This window comes from Electrona antarctica (genome assembly GCF_951216825.1).
Source record: "Electrona antarctica genome assembly, chromosome: 9".
Taxonomy (NCBI): Eukaryota; Metazoa; Chordata; class Actinopteri; order Myctophiformes; family Myctophidae; genus Electrona; species Electrona antarctica.
In genome coordinates, this window is record NC_136790.1 from 35,122,674 (window position 1) to 35,131,435 (window position 8,762).

Here is an 8,762-nt window from a genome sequence, read left to right on the forward strand (position 1 = left end):
GCACCCTCAAAACCACTTTCACTTCTGCCAAGGGGGCACCACAAACACAGTTATACTGTATCTGTCGTACAAACCATATTTTTCCCCCACAGTATCGTTGTGTCCTAATGGCTGCATGCACCCCCGACCGTAGACGACACAATCCTGGGTAGGCAGGCAACCAGAAACATTTCTAGTTTGGGATGCAGATTCGGCACAAACAAGGCGCAAACAAGGGACTAAATTAATTTCGCTCCCATGCCACAAAAATGTGGAACGCCCTACCAACTGTCATTTAGACATGTGAATTGACTCCCTCAAAACCGCTCTCAAAGGGCACCTACGTACGGCTGCAATTCGAAACTGACCACCCACCCCTTTTCCCCCTCACTGTTTATGTTTTCCCCCCTTTTACCCCCTTTATGATTTCCTGTTCTTGGCTATATAGAAGTGTATATTTGTACGTCTCTAAATGTTATGATGAATTGAAAATGGTGGACCCTCTTGTAAACAAGTGTAATGCTTTATGGTGTCGTCCACTCACAGTTAACAGTTTTTGTATTGAGTTGTGCTTGAAATATACTGTAATTCTGCAAACTGTAAATACTTCAATCAATCAATCAATCAATGCAGGAAGAACAGAAGTTCATGTGGGTTCAAAATATCTATTGTTTGTTGTGTAGGCCTATATAAACAGTGTTTTACAAAACCAGGGAACAGTGACTAATTGGGTTTTCTGAAGACAAACTTATTCTACATAGCACAAGATATCCCAAATAACATGCAATTAATCCAGTCACAGATATTTCTGCAATGAGAAGGCAAATAGGGGGGAGGGGTGGGGGGCCAGCTCACCCAACAACAATTTATCACTGGATTGCCATTCGCACTCTGAAATATCAGCCTATTAAAACATTCATTGGGCTGATTAAACTGCAATAAAATCTAACAAAATCTGCACAGACGTTTCAGGCACATGATTTATTAGGGCCAAGGCTTTGCATGATTAACAAACACTGAAAGGGGACATGGAAGGATCAGGCGCTGCTGCCCCCTATTGGGTGCTTTGTGTGCTTGATGGAAAATTGCTCAAGTCCTGACTCCTCTTCCAAATTTAGGAGGCCAACAGACACATGCTGTGCATGGTTTCTTTTTGAGCAATCTAACAAGCTATTGTTACAAAATATATGTGGTTGCATATTACTAAATATTACTGAATAGTTGAGTACTCTATGGCCAGATGCAGGATGGGTGAGCAACTTCAGCCAAAGGCTCACTTCCCCCCCGAATATGCATTCTGAGCGATACAGACTCTTTCATACCAACTGCCATCAGCCTGGCATGCATAAGAACTCTCTCCATGGCCCTGTGGTGGCCCTGCTAGTCTTAACTCTCTCCATGGTCCTGTGATGGCCCTGCTAGTCTTTTTTTTTTTTTTAAGATATTTTTTTGCGGCTTACGCCTTTTATTGGTTTTTTGAAGGGACAGACAGTAGGCTGACAGGAAACGGGAGAGAGATGGGGGAAGACATGCAGTAAAGGCCGTGTCGGGCTCGGGAGTCGAACCCGCGGCACACTGCGACTGGATTACCAGTCGGGTGCCCAGACGGTTACGCCACCGCCTGGGCCCGGCCCTGCTAGTCTAACTCTCTCCATGGTCCTGTGATGGCCCTGCTAGTCTTAACTCTCTCCATGGTCCTGTGATGGCCCTGCTAGTCTTAACTCTCTCCATGGTCCTGTGGTGGCCCTGCTAGTCTCTCCATGGTCCTGTGATGGCCCTGCTAGTCTTAACTCTCTCTATGGTCCTGTGAGGGCCCTGCTAGTCTTAACTCTCTCCATGGTCCTGTGGTGGCCCTGCTAGTCTTAACTCTCTCCATGGTCCTGTGATGGCCCTGCTAGTCTTAACTCTCTCCATGGTCCTGTGATGGCCCTGCTAGTCTTAACTCTCTCCATGGTCCTGTGATGGCCCTGCTAGTCTTAACTCTCTCCATGGTCCTGTGAGGGCCCTGCTAGTCTTAACTCTCTCCATGGTCCTGTGGTGGCCCTGCTAGTCTTGTGTGATTATGTCCATGTCCAGCTGTGTCTGTTGTGTTTCTGTTTTCCTGGTATGTTATTTATTGAGGGGCGCTAGCCCCTCCAACATCTGGCTTTCAGAAATGACGTCATGTAACAGCCAACTATATGAACTTTTAATGTATGTTTTATTCATGCACTACCCAAAAACTCAGGCCCCCACTCGTGACGTCATGTGGCAGCCAAGTCTATGGATTTTTAATGTTTGCTTTAAGCCGTGATGTGGCAGCCACAGTGGGCGTCCCTCACTTCACACAAGTGTGATTTTTTGAGGGGCGCTAGCCCCTCCTATATACACCTTTTGTCCCCACACCTCTCTATATTTGCCATTGACAATGAAAGGAGAAATTAGGTCAAATGTCTGCCAAATATATGATGTAAGTCTTGTCCCCACATGTCTCAATATTTGCTATTGACAATGAAAGAAGAAATTATCCCCACACGTCTCATATTTGCATTTGCCATTGACAATGAAAGGAGAAATTTGGTCAAATGTCCGCCAAATATGACGTAAATTTGTGGTAACACAAAGCGCCCCTCACTTCACGTGGGTGTGATTTTTTTTAATCACATGCTTGTTGTAACGCCTTGATTTCCCTTCAAGATAATAAAGTATATTTCTCATCTACATTAATTTCAGTGTACTGTATCTCTATTTGGCCACCTGCTCGGGCTAACTTGCACCTGTATGGCAATCCATTTACATTAATGCATTTATATGATCCGTGCCAGCCTTATACTATAGAAGTCCATCCCCATTTGTACAGTATGTTCGTATCACGAGAAGTTGAGAGATCAGAGCACAACCGTCTGGGCTCCATATTTCATCGCATTAGCTTCCTCTGATTAGCAGTGGAAGTGTTTTGTGTAGAGCCGGTGTTGTATTGATCCCAAATGGTTTATTACAGGCTGTGTGAGTGTTAACACTGTCCTGGAAGATAGGGGGGGATTACCTGGAGATGCTGGTATTGATCTGGCTTGCCTTGGGAGAGGACAGCACACAGCTCTGGGGACACACAGGATCGGAAGGATATGCCTGATTTATACTTTGTCGTATGACGGCTATATTCTCCTTCTACAGCACTGCCACCCAAGTGTGGAATGCCCATAGCCCTTCCCTCAAAAAATGCAAATCACTGGCTTCCTTAACATTCATTCAAGTTTTGTTTATTCTTGAAATTACACTGAGTAATTAAACTCATTTTCAGTGTCGTCGAGTAATACAATATCATAGAAAAACATCACAATACATCAGAAGATCAGGAAAAGAAAAAAACAAAAGGTATACATGTGAATTACATAGGTTTACAAATAAAAAGCTAAGACAAATTTCAAAACAGTTACATATTGTGGGGGTCTGTATACTCACCAAGGTTTTAAAACGACTCAAGGGTACCAATGTGGTGAATTTGAATGTCGTTTGCTGGTCATTCCATGTATTAGGGCCACAGAAGCTAAAAGCAGATCTACCAAGTTCAAAGTTAACTTGGTACCTTGAATTTGGGGAAATTACTTGACCGGGTGTGGTAGGGTTCAGAGTCCCATTTCAGAAAAGATGAGATGTATTTAGGACAATCTCTTTTTTTCTTTTTTTTTTATCCAAAATGAGTTAATAGCACAGGCAGACTCTTGAACTATTCACATATTAAAGCATGAGTGAAATATATGTCAGAGCTGAAATCGACATGTAAATATGAAATAATTACTTAAACATGTACAGTAGCTATAGTGTAATGTTAAAGTCCACAGAAGTGAACCTTTCAGGCCTGTTTTTTCAATGCTGTTTTCTGCAAGACATTATACTCTATAACAGGGGTTCTCAACCCCCGAAAATGCTTTGGCAACGTCTCGGGACCCCCGCCCCGCCCACTCCTGACCCCCAATATAAATTGACTGCTACAATAACCTTAATAATAGAGACAATACACCATAAATAATTACTGAAACCATATATAATCATTAGGGAAGGTGTATGCATGTACTATGTGTACTATATGTAAACTCTTCATTTACATTTTCCAGCCATTCAGTTAAAATGGCTTTTCTTTTTTTTCTTTTTAATGATTTGGGGACCCCCCAAAATAGTTTGGCGACCCCCCGAGGGGTCGCGACCCACAGGTTGAGAACCCCTGCTCTATAAGACATAATGCATTAAAACTGGTGGGTCCAACTGAACAACAAATATGTCAATTTGAAGCTATGATTTATTTTATTATTTTTGAGGGGCCCCTCCTATGTCCAGCTTTCCAGGTTTGTGTGAACTGAACACAAACATTGGCTAGAGATTGAAGCGATTACTTAGTTGTAATATATTGGTAGTGAGGTCTAGTTCCACTTCCACTGCCCGTGATTATCTAGCGGTGATATCTTGGGAGAGGAGGACTGCACGCAGCTCTGGCATCAAACAGGATTTGAAGGCTATGCCCAATTTATACTTCGTTGTATGACGGTGTTGCACACAAAAATAGCAGATCTACAAGCTATTCACACTGCTTGTAGAAACATGTCTTCAACACCGCTCTATAATAACTGTACAAAGCGACACCCTCTCGTCTTTTGTACAAAGTGATGTGTCTGCTGTACACTACAAATCATTTCGCTGACTGGGAAGCCGTGGTGTTGATTGTGGAATCATGACCTTCACAGATGATGTGACCTGATGAATCACGTCATTAGTGAGCCAATTAAGATAGGATGGCCTTTTTTCATCATCATCATCCTTCAACTGCCTTCCAGATCTTAGATGTCTTTCCACTGGGTCTTGTCAGCCATTGCTCGTCCCAGTTCTTGGAGCCTATATAAGTCCTGTGTTCCTGGAGATTGTGTCAGGAAATGTATGAGTCTGATTCCTCTAGTTGATTGGGGAAGCCACCATAGCAGGATATCATATTATTTGATCATTTTCACAGTAGCAGTGACCAATGGAGAGTGCTCTTCAATAAAGTAGTTGCTATACACTGACACCACGCTAGACAGGAACGCCCAAAAACGTCACATCCGGTTTTAGCCTGGGGTAAAAAATGTCTATGGCTGCCAATGCAACTTGGTCCAATCCTTAATCACATACGGACAAACATCTATGCCGATGCTATCTAACTTGCGGAGGTGGCGTGCCTTGTCCACGGGCAACAGATCTTTCAACGTATGGCATTGCAAATACGTTTGATAATCGCTACTCTGCTCAATATTGTTTTGAAAATGCCGCAAATTGCATTGCAGTGAACGAGCGCAAATCACAACTTCCCCCGGTTGGGGGCGGAGTCACAGTTTGAGGCGCTGATTACGCGCCATGGTGTCAGTGTATAGTTCACTATATGCCTTTTTTACTGCTACTGCCCTGGCATGAGTGGCGCTTCAGTGTCAGTAGCCTTCACAAGCCTGAAGCAGTAAAAACAATTTCCTGGCGTGAAAATACCCGCTTTCCTTTCCTTTCCAAGTTCCTACCCAAGTAAAAAATCCTCAAAGACAGATTTGAGTCCAAGTCATATCTCAAGTTGTACTCATTACTCAAGTCAGAATGAGTCAAATTTCTGGACTCCAGTGCTACAATTACTGTCCTCTGTAGTGATATAGCTAACAGTACAGAGAAAATTAATATCATAATGTATTTAGATACATGTATTTTTATGTAATTAAGATAGCATTTAATGTAGCCCCCTATAGTGTATACACATATTTTCATTATATAAATTCCACAATTTACACTGTAGTCAGTGTATACGCATAGTTTCATTATATAGATATTCCACTGTTAGACGGATGTTAGGTGCTTAGCTTACTTATGATTCTTTGACTCTTTTTTTATGTATTTGATGTATTACCAGTGTTGTTCTTCTGCTTACTGTAAAGTTGCTAAAGTTGCTCTGCTCTGTAACATGTTTTAAAAATGTTTTTAATTGGTGTGCACTGAAATTTCTGAACAGATTAAATTAAAATGTCTGGGTCCCCACCTACTCACTCAGGGTTGACGTGTCAGGAGGGGCACCAAAATCTGCAAATAGACAAATTTACGACATGATGATGTCGATGCCCCCACTTCACACGGGTGTGATTTTCATCAAATCAAATGCTATTTCAAAAATGCGTTTTGGCCCAATGGAGTGAATGGACCAGTCCATTTGTACACTGTATCGGAGTGAAATTCCAGTGTAGATTGTACAGTGTAGAGTGGGGTTCCAGAGATGTATCAAATGTGCATAGGTCAGTCGCCTAATGCCTAATAATCAAGCTCAAGCTGGGGGTCCTCGAAATTAAAAAAAATGGACAATAATTTATTATAGGAGACTGACTGAGCCTATGTGGTTGCTGGCCTTGGATGATGGCTGATTATGCTGGCATTTGTTTATTGAGCGTATTACGTGGTTCCACCATCCTTTTAAAATATATCTAGAAGGAACACAGAATGAATGAAACTCTATTTTGTACTGCACCTAAATTTCTGGATGTGTGGGTCTGGTAGATATAGCTTAAGTTGTGCCATTCATGCGTTTGACTCTAGGCGCTGCAAGCGGTGGTAACACGAGAAGCTTTCCAACAGCCAAGTTTAAGACGTATATGACACTGTAAAATCTGGAGTGTTAATATAACTCTGAGAGAGTAAAAATGGACCCTGCAGGATGCGCTTTACTCAATGAACACTCTGGAGTTTTAGCTATCAGCTCAGCTGTGCGCAACCACGCGTACCATAGTCCAGGGAGAATTCCTGTAATGTGATATTGTTTCCCTAATTTCCTACCACAGATTGCGATGCCCCGTCAGCTGCTGAATACAACAAGCTGTCCCTGGACTCTGTCAGCCCACCAGCAGAGAATGCCGGTAAGCTATATAATGTATTTACAGAACTGTCACTGCACACTGAGTGTAGGCCTACAGTAATGTAATGGCACGCAGTGTCATATGAGGACTGCCAGCTCAGTACAGGAGACATTTTGAAATTTGTATTGTTTTTTTTAGGGATGCATAATTTAATGGTTCATTAATTGTATCAGGGTGGCAGTATCGGCATTACCTTATAATTCCATATATGGAGCTGACCTGTTCTGACATTCCATATGTTGATCTGACCTCATCAAACCCTGTACACTCAAGAGTCAAGACACGCTCCATATATGGCCAGTACAGAATTAATTCTATATGTTGATCTGACCCCACCATGCCAAAGCGCCAGTGCTTGCCCAGCAGTCTGATGAAACTCAGGCGGATGCGTGCACGTGACCTCGCCCTTTAGCGAGGTTGTTTCTCGCCCTCAGGGCATTTTACTCATGGTATATTGGGTTTAGCCGATATTTTATTTTATAATATTTATGTTTGAATGTGAAGCTGAAAAAGCTTTTTGTGATGATGAAGGCTGCAGATTCAATCAGTGTTTTCTGGAAAAGCTTTCAAAAGGTTCATAACATTGTTTGAACTCATGTGTTACTGTTACTGTATAAAAGGTGGGGGGACGTCCTAGTGTAATGGTTAGAGCATTTGCCTTTCATGCGGAAGGTTGTGGGTCCGATGTCAGCAAGTGCATGCGGTCGCAACGGATTCCTAACACCAATTCAAATGGGTTCAGATCTGAGACTGAGGAGGCACGTCTAAAACCTGCACTGGATGGGGTCACCGGACGCAAAAACAAATCTCTCTCACTGTATAAAAGGTGGAAGTTTCCCTACTGGAACCTTGCATTGCCTATATGGGTATCAGTCGATTTGACCATGCAATTTATCAGTCTTCGGATATCGGACAAAAGTTCTATCTCAAGCATCCCTAGTTTTTATGTTGGTGTTATTTGTAAGTATTTTATGATCAAACGATGATGATCTACTTTTCAGTCACTAGCTAAATACTTATGTGGTACCCTACTGTAAGGTCAGGTAGGTGGTGCTATGGGTTAGTTGTCACATTAGCCCCATTTGGAACCTAGCTCTCCCTCCGCTGTATAGCTCCGAGCTATATAGTGGAGGGAGAAGGTTCTGATCTGAGCTATTGTCACATGTGAGAGTATGAGCACATTTGTTTTATGGATAGTGTTTTTTTCTTTTCTTTTCATTTTGAGGGGCGCTAGCGATAGCCCCATCTAGATCCAGCTTTTAGTTACCGTCCACAAACTTCGTCTTAAACAAACAAATTAAATTCCCATTGACAATGAATGGAGAATTTTACGTCATAGTGTCTATTTTACGTCATGATGATGTACGATCATAAGAGCTCCTGTTTTTCTTTTTAATGACTTCAATTGAATGACTTCAATAACTTAAAAAGACAGACAGGGCTAGCAGGCTGCTGTGAGGCAGGTCAAAAGCAAGCAGTAAAAGCATAATACTTTAATATGATTTACAGCACATTGCCAAAAAATGACGAGGACATAGAGGTCAGGGATAAGTAACACACCATCAGTGCATTTGCTATAGTGTATATGCACAATTACATAATTTAACCTGCACTGTGATATTTTGTATGGACATAAATCTATTCCAATCTCACTGTTTCATTAGATGTTACAATCTTACGGATTTTTTATGAAACTATGGTTTAATGAAAGCTAAAACAACAACTCTGTAAATACCTTAATTTTACTTCTCATTACAGAGGATAGGTTTATGAATAAGAAGAATGGTTTACATTCCTGGTTTAAACAATTCAACTATTATAATTATTATACAAAAAATGTTATACAAATGGTGTTTCGCTACATTTTAAAACTTATTTGTAAACCTGCAATTACCT